General features: G+C 40.1%; 1 long non-coding RNA gene across 1 annotated transcript in view; it reads left to right on the forward strand.

Moving 5' to 3' along the window:
- The first annotated feature begins 4,920 nt into the window (after positions 1 to 4,920).
- LOC144600465 (uncharacterized) overlaps positions 4,921 to 18,120 on the forward strand; it is a 51,477-nt gene continuing 38,277 nt past the window's right edge. Inside the window, exons 1-2 of the long non-coding RNA XR_013548141.1 lie at positions 4,921 to 4,946; positions 10,725 to 10,771. This is a non-coding gene — a long non-coding RNA (uncharacterized LOC144600465). The remainder of the gene's footprint in view (positions 4,947 to 10,724; positions 10,772 to 18,120) is intronic.

An 18,120-nucleotide genomic window follows, 5' to 3' on the forward strand; every position in this document is an offset into this window, starting at 1 on the left:
GGAAGAACTGAAGGAAATTCACATTAGGCAGGAAATGGTGTTGGGTAGACTGATGGGACTGAAGGCTGATAAATCCCAGGGGCCTGATGTTCTGCATCCAAGGGTACTTAAGGAAGTGGCTCATGAAATCATGGACGCATTGGTGATCATTTTCCAATGTTCTATAGATCAGTTCCTGTGGATTGGAGGGAAGCTAATGTTATCCCACTTTTTAAGAAAGGAGGGAAAGAGAAAACAGGAAATTATAGACCAGTTAGCCTGATATCGGTGGTGGGGAAGATGCTGGAGTCAATTATAAAAGAAGAAATAGCGGATCATGCTTGACTAATCTTCTGGAATTTTTTGAGGATGTAACTGGGAAAATGGACAAGGGAGAACCAGTGGATGTAATGTACCTGGAGTTTTAGAAAGCCTTTGATAAGATCCCACATAGGAGATTAATGGGCAAAATCAGAGCACATGGTATTGGGGGTAGGGTACTGACATGGATAGAAAATTGGCAGACAGGAAACAAAGCGGCACAGTAGCGCAGCGGTAGAGTTGCTGCTTTACAGCGAATGCAGCGCCGGAGACTCAGGTTCGATCCTGACTACGGGTGCTGCACTGTAAGGAGTTTGTACGTTCTCCCCGTGACCTGCATGGGTTTTCTCCGAGATCTTTGGTTTCCTCCCACACTCCAAAGACGTACAGGTATGTAGGTTAATTGGCTGGGTAAAATGTAAAAATTGTCCCTAGTGGGTGTAGGATAGTGTTAATGTACGGGGATCACTGGGCGGCACGGACTTGGTGGGCCGAAAAGGCCTGTTTCCGGCTGTATATATATGATATGATATGATAAAGAGTAGGGATTCACTGGTGCCTTTCAGAATGGCAGGCAGTGACTAGTTGGGTACCGCAAGGCTCAGTGCTGGGACCACAGCTATTTACAATATACATTAATGACTTAGATGAAGGGACTGAAAGTAACATTAGCAAATTTGTAGATGACACAAAGCTGGGTGGCAATGTGAACTGTGAGGAGGATGCTATGAGGTTGCAGGGTGACTTTGACAGGTTGTGTGAGTGGGCAGATGCATGGCAGATGCAGTTTAATGTGGATAAATATGAGGCTATCCACTTTGGTGGCAAGAACAGGAAGGCAGATTATCATCTGAATGGTGTCAAGTTAGGAAAAGGGGAAGTGCAACAAGATCTGGGTGTCCAGTCACTGAAAGTAAGCATGCAGGTACAGCAGGCAGTGAAGAAAGCTAATGGCATGTTGGCCTTCATAACAAGAGGAGTTGAGTTTAGGAGCAAATAGTTCCTTCTGCAGTTGTACAGGGCCCTAGTGAGACCACACCTGGAGTATTATGTGCAGTTTTGGTCTCCAAATTTGAGGAAGGACATTCTTGCTATTGAGGGAGTGCAGCGTAAGTTCACGAGGTTAATTCCCGGGATGGCGGGACTGTCATATGTTGAAAGACTGGAGCGACTGGGCTTGTATACACTGGAATTTAGAAGGATGAGAGGGGATCTTATTGAAACGTATAAATTATTAAGGGATTGGACACGCTAGAGGCAGGAAACTTGATTCCAATGTTGATGGAGTCCAGAACCAGGGGCTACAGTTTAAGAATAAGGGGTAGGCCATTTAGAATGGAGATGAGGAAAAGCTTTTTCACTCAGAGAGTTGTGAATCTGTGGAATTCACTGCCTCAGAAGGCAGTGGAGGCCAATTCTCTGGATGCTTTCAAGAGAGAGTTAGAGCTCTTAAAGATAGCGGAATCAATGGATATGGGGAGAGAGCAGGAACGGGGTACTGATTGTGGATGATCAGCCATGATCGCAGTGAATGGCAGTGCTGGCTCGAAGGACCGAATGGCCTACTCCTGCACCTATTGTCTATTGTCTATTGTTGCAACAATTGCTGCCCAATCAAGTTAACTCTAGTTTATTTAGTTTAGCAAGGTTGTAATATTGGTTGTACATGTGACAAAATAAAGTAAATGTCATTTCCGATTGATGCCGAGATCATATTCCTTTCTGCTTCAATTCAGCCTCAACTCATTTTACAGTACAAGGATTTTATTGGCTGCACCCAGCTAATGATTATTCTATTGAGTGGCATAAGAAATTGCAATCCATTCACAGCTATTAATATAAAACTATTTTGCACAATAATGTTTAGATGCGAATTTGACTTTTGCTTTTATTAAACCAAAGATAGTTTATCAAATCAAAATAGATTGACCTTGAGTGCCCTTTTCATTTTGGTAATCCTCTCTGCCTCAGTCTCAACAGGAACTGGCCACTGAAGACTGTAACATGGTGAAAAGACAAACTTCATTAAAGTAATAACATTGATATCAAAATATATTGACTTTCATAGCATTTATCTTCCACTTTCCTTCAGGATTCAAAGAGCATTTATTAGAATGTCAATACTTTCTAAGTGAGCCATTCTTTGAATTTAATTCAACAGTTTTCCTATTGAAGCTGAATGATTATTCATCTTGTTGCTGTCTGCAATGTTGCTGACACAGAATGGCTGGCACTTTTATCAATATGAAGTAAAGCAAAGTTATTGCAGTTATAATGCAGCCTCACGGAACTCAGGACATCTCAAAGTGTTTCACGGCCAATTAACTGTTTTGAAGTATATTCATTGATGTGATGGAGGAAATACGTCAGCTAATTATGCCATCCAAGGTTCCACAAACAAAGAAGTAATCTGTTTTAGAGGTAGTTGAGGGATAAATAATGGCAGGACTTTGAGGTTAACCTTGTTATTGTTCATCAAAGGGGCATGGGTTCTAACACATATGTTCGGCACGGTGGCGCAGCGGTAGCTTTGCTGCCTTACAGCACTTGCAGCTCCAGAGACCTGGGTTCGACCCCGACTATGGGCGCTGTCTGTACGGAGTTTGTACGTTCTCCCCGTGACCGTGTGGGTTTTCTCCGAGATCTTTGGTTTCCTCCCACACTCCAAAGATGTACAGCATTGTAGGCTAATTGGCTTGGTGTCTGTGTAAATTGCCCCTAATGTATGTAGGATTGCGTTAATGTATGGGGTGATCGCAAGTTGGCGCGGACTCGGTGGGCCGAAGGGCCTGTTTCCGTGTTGTATCTCTAAACTAAACTAAACTAAACAAAACATATGAGAGAGTGGGCCCTTGGGTGAACAATTTCACCTGAAATGTGGCATTTTAGACAAGGCCACAGTATGAATACTGCACTTGACTGCCAGTCTAGGTCACATACTCAGGATTGGGATTTCACCCTTTAGGCTATTGATTCAGCTGCAGCTGTATAATCACTGAGTAACAGCATTCGCTGTATTCCAGAAATATTTATAGTAAGAGAATCGCAGTATTATTTTTCAACATGTGTAATAAGCTACTACAAATTGTATTTTACCAGAATTTAGATCATTGATAAATTCTTAAATATGCCCTTGAGAAAGTTACTTTGTAAATTGTTGGGTGTTGAACAAAGCATAAATGAAAATTAGTAGGAAGGGAGATGCTGGCTTACACCGAAGATAGACACAAAATGCTGGAGTAACTCAACGGTTCATGCAGCATCTTTGGAGAAAAGGACTATGTGACGTTTCGGCTCGAGACCCTTCTTCAAACTGAGAATCAGGGGAGAGGGAAATTAAGAGAAATGAAAAAGTACAGAACAGATCAGATGCAGCAGCAATGACCAAAGAGTCCACCCACCCCCTCACCCTAGTTGCCCTGTTAGTTTAACTGTCTGTGTCCCCTCGTTATCACCTCTTCCACAGCCAACAATGGACCAATGTGGGTCATTGGTGCCACCTCTGATCTCTTCTCTATCTTTTCAAGCCTCTAATTTCCCTCGCCCCTGACTCTCAGTCTGAAGAAGGGTCTCGACCTGAAACATCACCAATTCCTTTTCTCCAGAGATGCTGCCTGACCCGCTGAGTTACTCTAACATTTTGTGTCTATCTTCTATAAATGAAAATTAAATGGTTATGTTTGCACACATATCATTTATTATATATATATATACACACAAGAGATATGTGTTTCATATACATAAATGAAACACATAATCCATCTTGGCTTAAGAGGAAATCACAGTGATCAAGGTGTTTGAACCATATGACTGTATCTGTCATCAAATGGCCCACTGACATAATGTTTGTGCAAGACCAGCTTGCTTTAAAGTCAGAGGTTTAGAGCATCTGCTATTTTGATGAGAACCTTTAGTTTTTATCTTTGATTCAATCTGAATTGTGGAAGAAAAGGCATTCATCATACCTTACATTACAGAAATTCATGTCTATCACAAACAACAATAACAAAATATCATTGCTTACTGGAGACAATTGTTTGAATGAATAGTTGATCTGTAATTTAACTTAATATATTAAATTCAGTATGTATGCATGCAAATTTTATAATCTACTAGACCAAGTGGACCCGTTGGGCCCAAACCCCTCCTGCATTGGTGCAGCACCCTGTCCTCCCCCCTCCACTCTCTCCTCAACCCCCCCTCCCTTCTCCTCCACTCCCCCCTTCCCCCTCCCTCCCTCCTCCCCTCCCCCTCCCCTCCTTTTAAACTTAAAAATGTGAATAACTTAAAAAATATAACACCGATTTCAATAAAACTACTTGCATTATCACTAAAGTGACAATGGTGAGTAAGGTGGGCCTAAAATTGTTGCGCTATCGTGTACTGTTTTGGCTGAAGTTCAGTCACAAACAAGATAACATTTTTTGACATGTTTGTTAGAATATTTTCTTCCAATGCGGTCTGGTTTGTGATCCTTCACTTTAATAGGCATTAACTCTTATTGGGACTCGTACCATGCACTCGTGGCCACTTTTCACATGAGAGATAACACGCTAAGTGTTGACAGCTATTCAACTGCAGGCACCATCACATGGGAATCTATCCAAAGCTGATCTCAGATGAACATCTTCCAGTAATTGCTGTTGGTAAGTAAAAGAAGTAACCCTGTATGATTCATTATATTAGAATCTAATTGATTTGCAGACATTAAAATAAACTCAGGTCAAACAGGAATGTGAATATAATTACTTGATGGGTGGCAGTGTTGACTCAGTAAATTATCAACAACGCTTTCCATTTTCATTGTAGCCTATCCACATGGTCTATATTTTTTTAATTGTATTATTTATTTGTTCTGCAGCATCTAGCAAATATCAGTTAATCGAGCTGAAGTAAACAATTAGTCAGATTCAGAGTATAGTTCCTTTATTTTTCAAACATATCAGATGTTAATTTTAATTTTGGATGAATAACGTGGAAATCCGCTTGCACCACCACACAAATAGCAGATCTAATTCACTTTTAGTGCATATGGCAATGCATTGTGAGTTGTTAGGCCACGTACAACATCTGGCCAGCAAAATATACCCACAAGCACTATCAAGGTCGGCAAAGAAGGACATTTTAAATTTATTTTGATCTGCCCTATGTTAACCCCCATGTCTCAAAGGTGAATGCCCATTGTCAACCAACCCATAACATTTAATGCATTATCTCTGTCCTTTGGGCAAGCATTGAACTCCATGGCAGTTCATTACAGAAGACACAAAATCAGAGCTGGTCAATAATAATGATTTCTTACAGTTCAGTTCAGGCATTATTTTGATTTCTGAGACTATTGCTTATGTATGCAGGTGATTAAAAGATTATTTTGCTGATGCTTTAAATGTTAATGCACATAACTGAATGTTAGCTTAAAAAAAAGTAAATGCTGTACTGGATTGCAGTGTATGGTCCAGTCCTGTAATACAAAACTGGATACATTGTTTTTTGCATTATCCCTCTTGTTTCGTTTTGGTCCAGATGAAAATGATTTAGAAGGATGAGGGGGGATCTTATTGATCTTATTGAAACATATAAGATAATTAGGGGATTGGACACATTAGAGGCAGATAACATGTTCCCAATGTTGGGGGAGTCCAGAACAAGGGGCCACAGTTTAAGAATAAGGGGTAGGCCATTTAGAACGGAGATGAGGAAGAACTTTTTCAGTCAGAGGGTGGTGAAGGTGTGGAATTCTCTGCCTCAGAAGGCAGTGGAGGCCAGTTCGTTGGATGCTTTCAAGAGAGAGCTGGATAGAGCTCTTAAGGATAGCGGAGTGAGGGGGTATGGGGAGAAGGCAGGAACGGGGTACTGATTGAGAGTGATCAGCCATGATCGCATTGAATGGCGGTGCTGGCTCGAAGGGCTGAATGGCCTACTCCTGCACCTATTGTCTATTGTCTATTGTCTATTTACATCTAGAAATCCAGAAATGTCATATTTGGACCTTGCTGGCACCAATACTACTTTTATGCTTTTGTTGACAGCATCTTTGTCAATTCCTTGGCAGCCTCAACTCTGATACCCGGCTAATACTGAGAGCTGCTTCCAGAATGCAGCTCTAAGCGTCCGAAGGCCGTCTTTTGTTGGTTAAACTGTCACGTTCCTGCTGTGGGCTGGGTAGTTTTTGCAACAGAGAAAAAAAAATATGATTACTACTGCAAAAAGGAAATAGCCCACCTGCTTCCAGCAGATTCAGATCTTGTTTTTATTTTGCCACAGATTTTCACCTTCTTTATTGATAGTTTCAGTTGTGAAAGCCACTGGGAGTACAATTAGGAAAGCAGTGGAAGATGGGAGAGAAAGAGTATTTGGTACCTATGTAATGTTATTACTATAAATTTCAGTGTCCATTCTGTCTCTGTGCTGTGGTGAGAGTTCTGTAAATTTGCCAAAGCTAATAGTGTCCGTCAGGCAGCAAATCATGCTTTTTCAGCAACTCACAAGCGAACATAAGTTATGGAGTATGTTATCTTGAAGTACCTCAGTAATTCATCCGATACACTTATGGCATCAGAGAAAGAAAACAAGATGTGGATGAGCTCATAGACGATTTCATTGAAATCAGAGAAACTGAAGTGACTGATGAAGGATGGGACATGACACTGTGAAGATGCATTAGACAGATCTTTTGAGACTCTAGGTGAAGATTCCATGAAGGGACTGACAGCACAGTGCAATATTATGAATAGAAAAAATAAAATCCTTAATGAGTGTCAGAGAAGATGAGGGAATGATACTGTAAGGCTGAGACTGTTTACTTTAAGGCTGTTTATAAGACAGATGGAAAAGTATTAAAGCCAAAGTCAATATAAGTAACGAGATATTTCATTTGATGAACATCAACCAAAATTGAAGATAATGTAAAGTCTTCATGAATGCATTGAAACACAGCTGGTACATACAAAGAGGCAGAAGTTTATTTATAAGTCAGTTTGCATGTTATTGAAATGTTGAATGATTGAATATCTTTGAAACTGTTCCATTGTTGAGAAGCAGGCACTTCACATAACTCTGTTGTCCATGCACCAAGATGCTTTAAAGCTAGGTATTTTGCTAAGACTGTCTCCTCACTCTACACCCACCCTTATGGCCTCCATTCTCCATCAGTAACTCTACCACCCCACCTCATCCAATGAGTCAGTCATTTCATTATTCATTGAAGGTTCAAGAACTTGAGCACAAGATCTAGGCTGATGGTGTCAGAAGTATTGGTATTTGGAAGAAATGTTAAGCCTCATTCACCCTCTGCCATGGATGTGAAAAGATTCAACAAAACAAGTTTTAAGAAGGGCAAGACAGTGCTCTTCATTATCCACCACACCTTTTCTTAGGAACAGATTAAGCAATTCATCTTCTTCCTGTTTTGTTCTGCATTCCTTGACAGTACAACTCTAGCTCAAATTTTGCTTGGCTTTAAGGTGCTTTGGGATGAGTTAAGATCATGAAGGCTTCTAAATAGATGCAAGTTTGTTCTTTCTATTCTCTCATCTATATAAGTTAAATAATTGCTCCTCGGGCCAGAATCTTACAACAGAAGAAGGAAAATATGTCTTCTCTCAGTGACCAATCCTTTATCTAGCTTGATCAACAGCCAAAGACAATCATGGAAAAATAAATGGGTGGCAAGTGTCAATGAAAGAGATAGGCAAGCATAAGTGTGGGCAAAATACAGTCTTTAAAATGGGAACAGAGGAAGTTCATAGAATTCTAGAGATGTAGACATAAGGAACTACAGATGCTGGTTTACACAAAAGGACTTAAAATGCTGGAGTAAATCAGCAGGTCAAGCAGCATTCGTGGAGAACATGAACTGGTGACATTTCAGGTTGGGACTTTTCTTCCAATTCTAGAGAATAGGGTTAGAGTCTCAGTCACAAAGATCCCTGATTAATTGCTACCGGTTATTTCACTATAGGCTACTTTTGCCCATGATACTCCAGCTCGATATAAGCAATGCCTTGAGGGGAGAAGTGGTGAAAATTGATACAAAATGATCAGAAAGATTTTTGTTATTAATAGTCCATACCAGTGATTTTGAAATTTATACTTTTTGAAACTAGGAATCCGATAGGAAGCTTGAAAAATGTAGCTTGGCATTGTATTCCAGATCCCTGAACAACCTGCAGTTTCTGACGCAATCTTCTGCAGTGAATTCATGATTGACATTTGCATTGACATGTTCAGTATTCATCAGAGATTCAGACAAAACTCACATCAAATTTTGTCTTCTCCAAAGGCATTATAGTGTGCAAAATCAATACCATATCTGATAAAGATGGAAGGGTTTGTCTAATATGGATTTCAATTAAACAGTGTAAAAGTGTTTATTTTTCTTCATTTTATATCTAAATGGCATTAAAATTGAACATCATTTATCTAGATATCAAATCAAATTATTTTAGTGAGTAGATTGCCCTTATACTTGAGTTTTCTCCTCAGCAAAATTGACCTGTTCACATGTAATGAAGTGAATGGCATCTCAGCTCTGCCAGCAACCTAAATTATTGATTTGTGGTGCAAGATGTAATAAAAGACATGTAGTTACTACAGTAATCTAAGAGGTAAACATACTCCACCCCTTCCAGTAGAGCTCTTCAATTATATGCGTATAAAGGCCTGTCTGGAAAAAAAATTCATCCAATTACCGTACAAGGTAAGGTAAGGATCTTTTTAATACTTGTTACTTGACCAGCGTTAACAAAAATAGTTCACCCGTACTGGTAAATGTGTGCCCTTCTAAAGCTAAACCATGCATGTCGAATTCTTCCATTAAAAAGTCATATTATATTGTCACTTCAATTATGCATCAACAGTTGAACTGAAAAGTAATGAATGCTCTACCATTGAATAACATGTGATCATTCATCTCAGTTCCACCATCTAACCTGAAGCTCAAAATCTTGCTTCACCTATAATCCAAAAACCATTATTTTGCAGTTCCTTGGAATCAAGGATGGCATGCTTCATTCCAGTTCTGTGGGGTTTAAGGTGACTGAAGAGGTAAATGCTGGACATAAGTTCTCTGTGACAGATGGGGAAGAAACTCTTTGACACATTAGGGGCTTTTCAATTTGGGAGTGATGTGTGCCTTCCACCATTTTCATTGCTCTTTTATTTGCTGGTGATGCCAAGATTCTAGGTGATCAATATATTATCTATGCTTCTTCCACACTTTGGTACAGATGCTATGCATTGTATGGAGATTTTGAGAGCACTCTCAAATATATATATTTTTTTCTGGTACTCTTTTGTCAAGATGGAGCACAGAATAGAGAATCTGTTTCAAAACACTGGTGTCATGATATGCCCATTGGAATTGACTGAGTGTTGACTGGGGTGACGGTGCTAAAGATGTAGACCTGTGAGAGGATATTGACATTGGTTTGCTTATCCTGCCACAGGTTGGAGAATTGGCAGATGCAGCACTGGAGGTCCCTTACCTGTGCTTGTTGTCGGCAGTCTACATTTTGGAGTAGTACACAATTTTAGGAATTATTGCTGTCCATTATCCATAATGTTTGAGATCTAAATCTTCAAATGCTCATTTCCTTAGATGATCCAAAACCATACTGGTGCACTGAAGATGATAGTGAATTTCATCATCAATGTCTGTCTTCATTGACGTATTTTCCAAGGTTTAAGAAGTGGTTCACATTTTTAAAGATCAGATAATGTATCTTTCCCTTTCGATTGGACAATTCCACTGGTTCACAACCGTCTGAGAGAAGAAATTCCACTTCTTCTGTCTGAAATTGTGACTCTCTTATACCCTCCAGTCTAAATTTCACCTGCAGGGGATGGGTCTCGATAAGCACCCATCCTCTCAATCTTTTCACCCACCTCAGAATCATTTATATTTTAGTGACACTTTCAGAAAAGCCCTGAGATTACACAAGATGCACACAAAAACAGTTTTTCACCGCATCTTGTTGCACATGACAATAATAAACTAATAACAATAAATCGCTCAAATATATGAAGCATGTTTTTATCAAAATAATTAGAACCCCCATTCCACCCCCTGCCCTCCGCTCAATAAATTAATTCTACGTTACCAACACCTTTACAAGGTGCAACTTTTCTGAGGAATACGCCCCAAGTTTAGCCCCAAGCCCTTTTGTACGTTGGTTGAGTAAACACTCCAACTAATCACAAAATTTTGCTTAACCGAGACATCGCTGATGAAATAAGCAGTTCACTAGGACTTGTATACAAATGATCTGGCCCATGTCCAGTATTGTTGCATTGGCTACATATCCAAACACACAGGGTTCCATTTGTTATCTAAGAAGTATTGAAATGTAAGTTCTATTTTTGTTTAATTGATTTTTGGAATTATTTTTTTCTTAATTTAATTTCCCTGTTACCTTGTCTCATAGAACAATAGTATCACTGTCAATGATTGAGCCAAAAGTTAATACATCTGGTGAGTATTGACAAACCAAAAATCTATGTATACAGTCATTGAAATTGTATTGTAAATGGATAAATTACTTGGTAGACACAAAATGCTGGAGTAACTCAGCGGGACAGGCAGCATCTCTGGAGAGAAGGAATGGGTGATGTTTCGGGTCGAGACCCTTCTTCAGACTGATGTCAGGGGAGTGGACGGGACAGAGATAGAATGTAGTAAGAGACAGTAAGATTGGTGGGAGAACTGGGAAGGGGGAGGGGATGGAGAGAGAGGGAAAGCAAGGGCTATTTGAAGTAGTGTCGGAACCTATAGTCCAGGTTGTGTCCAAACTAGGAGGGACTGGGATAAATTACTTAACAGAATTTCCAGGCCAGTAACTTGCTATACATTTCTGCTCCTCCCAACTGCACATTAACAAATCTTCTGAACTGCTGCCACTGATCACTGTCCCCCCCAACTCCCTACTCAATTCATTTTTATAATGGATCAGATTACATCCGTGCTAGATTGCTGCTTAAAGCATTTTGCCGCAGAATGGGGCTTGCAAATGTAATCTCTGTTTAAGCACCTGTCCAGCATGATGTAAAGTAAACACTTAAAAACACCAACTACCTCATCCATTGGAGCACTGAAACAATACTTGGAAGAAGCTCAAAGTAATATTTACGGTGTGAGGGACAGATATCTCATCTTCCCCAAAGGCAAAAGAAAATTACAACAGTCATCTGAAAAATTACAATGAAAAGTTTGATTGGTGTTCACCACATCTGAAGAGGAGGGAGTGTGGCTGAAATTCTTTAGCAGCTGTCAGGGGAATAGTGCTTGAACACAGTGTAATTTCTAGCCTGCACTTAGAATAGCAATGTCAGAAACCTAAAAAATATGCGTCCGGTTCCTCTAACAAAATGGTCAATTGCATTGCAGAAAGTGATCTCTTAAACTTTAAATCCATTTTGAAGGTTTAGTCACATCAGACTGCAAGAGGTAGGTGGTCAGCAATGTTCAACTGCTAGTGGGAGGGAAAAATATGGGTTTGACATAAAGCTGGATAAGCTTTCTGGGCGGTCACGGGAGTGCAGCGGTAGAATTGCTGCCTTACAGCGAATGCAGCGCTGGAGACCCGGGTTCGATCCTGACTACAGGTACTGTCTGCATGGAGTTTGTACATTCTCCCCGTTACCTGCGTGGGTTTTCTCCGAGATCTTCAGTTTCCTCCCACACTCCAAAGACGTACATGTTTGTAGGTTAATTGGCTTGGTAAATGTAAAAATAGTCCCTAGTGAGTGTAGGATGGCGTTAATGTGCGGGGATCGCTGGTCGGCGAGGACCCGGTGGGCCGAAGAGCCTGTTTCCGTGCTGTATCTCTAAGCTAAACTAAACGAAACTCAATGTGGAGGTATAGGAACAGGTAGATGCCCTTTGGGCTGATTGCCTCTGTACACAGCTGGGGAGAAGAGGGAAGCAGATCCCTGGGGCTTACGTGGTAACGAAAGACACTTAGCGAGTAAGGGAGATCATTAAAATCAATGAGGGAATTGCTTCTGGTGACACCTGTTAGTCTTGGCGAATTCCATAAGCTGCAAGTATAAAGCCTGCATAAAATGGAATAAGAACATACGTGCATCGTCAGGGTGGTGCACGTGAATGTGCATGGTTCCATTAAGTTGTTGAATACTCAGAATACTCATCCAAAGTTTGAGTTTGTAATGCTGGGGCAGCATTAGTTTAACTGAATGGGGAATCATTGGCAGAGCACCAATAATGTCAGGATGATCTCTGGCTTGTCCAGGAACCAGAAGCATCATGAAGCAATGCCATTTTGATGTTAATTGCCCAGGTGGAAACATGGGTTTCCATATTACTTCCTCTCTGCTGGCCTGTTGGGATTTAGCAAATGGATAATTAGTACTAACAGGAGTGAGATAAGTTTGCTCTTCAAGGTGGCACCCTTTGACTAGATGCAAATCTCCAGTTAGGTTGGGCCAGAAACATAGGCACAAAATGAAGGCAAAGTATTTACAGGTGGTTTCCATATTTGTAAGGGTTTTGATCCTGAGAACTGTCTGTAATTCATTTTCTTGACAAATCAGAAATGTCTGTTTTCTATAGCCATCCATATCACATCACTCTACACGGTCTTTCTATAATTCTTTCATTTCATTAAATATTCACCCAAATGTCCCCGTAATTAAACTAATGAAATAGATACTGTGTCCTGTCATTAATGAATATTGCAAACCATACTATTATTGTTACTATGTTGAAAAAAGCTTTAGGGAGAATTTGTATAAATTTTGATTCTGGAGAGTCAGGTCATCTATAACCCAGTGAGCTCCTGTGTTGCCTGGACGCTTACAAATGCAGGGTGATCTCGGGCTGTACAGTGACCTCTTTGGATTCAGCAACATATGAGGAGGCCAGTATTCAGATTCTCTCTTCCAAAACTGCATGGGGACATTGGTACGATTTATTGGACACACCTATGCATTGCAGACTCTCTGGTCTAAAACATTCCCTTGCATTAAGCTGAGTGAGCATTCTTCCCAGCAAGTCAGTAGGTTGTGGGTTCAAATCATGATCAAACAGACAAATTCCCCAGCTGAGACTTCACTGCTGTCGTGGGAGAGTGCAGCGCTGTCAGAAGTGCTGCTTTTAAAAGCTGCAATTATCTGCTCCCCAAGTGGGCTGAAAAGATTCCATGCAATATTTCCAAGAAAAGTAAGAGTTATTCCCTCAATTCTGGCCAATATTTATCCCTCAATCAGCAGTTCTAAATCAGATCATCCAAAACTATTTTGTTGGCTTTAAAATATTTGGAATCTTCGAAAAGTTATTTGAAAGGCAAGGGAGCTGTGCATGTCTTTCTCTTTAGTGTCTTCCAAGAAGCATTGAAGTCAAAGGAGGTCTGTGGTCAGCTTAACTGCTGCATGAAGTTACATGCATGCCACCAGGTGTCATTGAAAGCTTTTTTTCAGCATTTGCAAGGTTCCTGTTGCAACAGGATAAATTATAATGATAGTTATAGACATTCAGGTTCCGCTCTGTGTCCTGCAACAACTAAATACATCTGCCAAAGTGACAATGGATAACTGCCTTTCTCTTTCCATGGTATCTGACCTTGAGTATTCAGCATAGATTCTACACGTTTTCCTGCCAATATTGCGGAGGCAATGAGTTCCAAACAAATCTCCACTATTGCAAAATTGATGTTGACTTCCTTCTTTCAGAGGTTTAGGTGAAGATCAAAATGAAAATACAGTTGCCACTAACTGGGAAAAGTTCCATCCAACTCTACACCACAAAATGACTTATTTCCTCTTTTTAAAAAACTAATAATTTTTGTTTTTCAAAAGTACAGGACTCCATAAAATATGGATTGCAAGACCCACTTCAAGTACGTTGTGAGCAGAAGAAATGAGGGGGGGGATTATATGATGTCATTGAAGACTTAATTTAAATATACAAGGGAGCAGGTCCCTGGAGCAGTCGAGCTGGTTGCTAAAGCTGAGTGCAATCAGGAAGACACCAAGCACAAAGGAGGATTTAAATGAGGAAAATCAGACCCACAAGGTTTAATTTTGTTTGATTAAATATAGTCATTATCTTTTTTTCACTAAATCGCCTTAAAGGTTATTTGCAATTTCCCTCGACTTTCTGTTTTTTTTTCTGCAAAGTTTTCAAATGGGTATTTGGAAGCTTCTTGGATTATCTCTGTCCTTACTTAACTCCAAGTCATGTTAAAAGTAGTGAAAAATATGTATGTTCAATTCCATTGAGATAAGCCCCATTAATGGGACCAACACCTGGAAGTAAATCTGTAAAATATAATGAATATTAAGAGGATTAACTCTGTCACATGAATTTCTTCCAAGATGTCACTCAACTGGACAAGCATGTTTCAAAGTTTTGATTGCCATTTGGTTTGGGTGGAAGCTGCACTTCTTTTTTCTTCATGTTAATTCTGCACCAGAACTTGAGTCTGCTGTTGATTGCCTCCAGGGCTCTTAGCGCTAGTTAGTCTTTCAGTTACAAGTGTTAATTTCATTATTTGGATACTGACTGCCATTGAGCTAAGGCTTTGCTTGCTTATTAGTCTTGTTGGCACAAGGGAAAATGTATGTTGTCACTAGTGATCAGCTGCTTAATCCTGCAACCTTAATCAGAGCTGATGACAAGATAGCATTAAATCATGTTGGTATTCTGCCTGAGTTTAGCAATGGGAAACTTAAAGAATAGTCCATTGTACAAAATGTTGTGGAGGCTGAAAACAGGAAACAATGAAAATGGGAAATGCTGAAATCAGGAAGTTAGGTAGGATATGTGAAATGGGTGGAGTACTAATGTTTAAAGTTTATAACTTTTCATTGGAGCTGCCTGCCCTGCAAAATTAGGTCCTCAGAAATAATTTATTTTCAGTTTGTCTCCATTTTTGTAAATATCTTCACAGATATTCAAAGTCGTCACTTGAATCATGACAGACCAGTTCTTCTGTTTATCAATATGTGGGGGTCAAGAGATGCAAGTGGGTCACATGTACTCAGGATCTCCATGGGAAGTCCCAGCTTCATTTGCTAACATGGGGCTAAGCTAGCAGTGGCTATTTTGACCCCCTCACCTGTGCTGCCTGCTACTGCTTTGTTGCACTGGTGGATGCGACCATGAGGGGGAACCTACAGCAATCAGGTGAGTGAGCTAATTTACCCACAGCCTGTGGCAACTGCATGGAACGACAGTGGAAGGAGTTGACAGCATCATGCTGGGCAAGGCCAACTACTTCTTCATCAAACCAATGCTACTAGGACACAGGGCTTAAAATAAGATACGTAAGAATCACGTCTCCCTAGGCCTAGACCGGACGTTTCAAAGACTTGGAAGTTGCAAGATAGCACCAGAACATGGTGACTTTCTAAGTGGTGTTTCAGAGCATGATCAGTTTTACTAATGTATGGTATGACTTGATGGATAGCATGCAGGCAAACATTTGACTGTATCTCTGTACACATTACTATAATGAAACCATTGAACTACTGTACCAATGGGTTTCTCATGGGACTTCATAGGAAGGAACAGCCTTGCACTGACTTCCTAGATATCAAAGCTGAAATGCAGCAAGACAACTAGATACCTCATTCAAAAAAATGGGAGGAATATGATTAAGGTTGATGAAGCTTTTACTTTTAGGAAACTAGTTTGTGTAACTTTTTTTTAAAAAGTCCTAAATGCCTTTGAATATTTGAGAATATGAATGATAGTCAAATGCCCTGTGTGAGTGCAGCTGACTCTTCATGCTGGGGAAGTCCCTGTGGTGTACTGGGCCACACTCATGTGTTGATAACCAGGACCCTTGTGGAAAACTGCACCCAAGGTCTTGATGACTGATAATGCATGGTCCACAGACTGGTAATGAGCCATCTTGAGCAGCAGAACATCTATTTCAGTGTCTATTTGTCAGTAACAAAAGACAGTCCTGTGCTGGGAAATATCTCACCACATTATAACTTTGTTGCTTTACAATCAAATGTCATCCAGAAAAGGTAGCAATGATCATTGGTTGAGACAGAGACAGTCATTGGGATGAAGGTGGTGTAGAAGAGAAAGGGGGAAAAGGAGAAATGTATCCCATTTGTCACCAGGAACATTAATCTCTGAATGAGATGCTAATATACCTACATGAAACAGTCTCCTGTGATGGACAGCAGTGAAGCTTCTACGGGCAGGATATGGACAAAAGCATAAATCACGAGAGGTTGCTGGATCCTTGGGTCTGGATAGGTTGCAAGACAGTAGAATACTATTTCTGTTGCAATACTGAAAAGCTCTTTACTCCAGCATGAGGTGATAGGATTGTGACAGATCCATTAGTTGATTTTCATTGATTGATGGGATTCCCATCCCTGGAAGCATTTGCTTTGCTGAATAAATCAGAAGAGTAAGGAGAGCTTGTTGCAGCTGGGGAGGGTGATGCGATGCAAACGTTGCAGCAATGTGAATAATTTATTGTGTGTTTATAGTCTGGGACTTAATTTGTAGACTGGAAAACATAATGACTCGTGTCCTCTGATGGTCTGCTTCGAGTGGATGTCTCCAATGTACGCACCTCCAATAGAATTTTTGTCACGGCAATCCCGTGTTGTGCAGAATTTCCATATGTCATGACAGCCTGCACTACCCAATCCTGTTACCTCTCCAGAAATCCTTCCCATCTGCCATCCGCTGTGGGGCAGGTTTTTTGTCAAATGTCCCATTGGCTACCCATTTTTTGCAATCATTTTATCATTTCTCTATCGAGTACTCAGATAACCATGTCAAGTAAAAATCTGCAAATACTAATCTGCTCAAAGCAAACAAGCAGAGATGGATCTCTAACACCAAATGGCCAAACATAGTCGAGCCATTATGAAGTTAAATTCACAGCAGATGGAACTAAAGCCTGAAAGATTGTATCAGTCTTATTTAAATGACTTTATTTTCATATTTAAATTTCCTCATGGCATTCAGGTATAATTAATTCCTAAATGAGTGAGAGGAGTAAGCCCATAAATCATTTTATGATTAAATGTTGGGTAATTTAGTAAATATGTACCCTCAGCATTTTCTTTGGCCTTAAAAATGTTTTCAGTGGATCCTTCAGTCAATTCTATTAAGGGCCTAACCCACTTAGGCAATTTTTTTGGCGACTGCCGGCGACTGTCAAAGTCGTAGCAGATCGCCAAAATGTTCTTTTACCCGACGACAATGACCACGACAATGCCGAGTCAGGTCGAGATTACACCATCTTCGGAAACATCGCGAAAATTCCCACGCTGTCAATGCTTCTCCGGCATCCTGATTTTCGCTGAAATCACTCACAAGTCGGTAAGTACTTGAGAGTTTTGAACTATAACTCCTTGAATGGGTTACTTAAAAACCAAGCTTCACTGTAACAAGGCATAAACTGGATTTACTTCCAGTTTACTAATAGCTGTATTAAAAAAAAAAAATTCAAAAGTGGTTAAGTGGATTTTTGTGAAAACTGTGTGGGCATTCTTTGAAAATGTTTGGCCATATCTGGCATATCTGGTTTCTGGGTTGCATATCTGGGTTTGGAGCCCACTTTAAATGTAATGGCTGATGGCCATAAACATCGCGAAAATTCCCACGCTGTCAATGCTTCTCCGGTGTCCTACTTTTCGCTGAAATCACTGACAAGTTGGTAAGTACTTGAGAGTTTTGATATTAAAAAAACTTGCCCGGGTTACTTGAAAACCAACTTCACTGTAACAAGGAATAAACTGGATTTACTTCCAGTTTACTAATAGCTGTATTAAAAATATATATTTTAAAAGTGGTTAAGTGGATTTTTGTGAAAAGTGTGTGGGCAT

The sequence above is a fragment of the Rhinoraja longicauda genome, chromosome 15 (genome assembly GCF_053455715.1).
Source record: "Rhinoraja longicauda isolate Sanriku21f chromosome 15, sRhiLon1.1, whole genome shotgun sequence".
Lineage (NCBI taxonomy): Eukaryota > Metazoa > Chordata > Chondrichthyes > Rajiformes > Arhynchobatidae > Rhinoraja > Rhinoraja longicauda.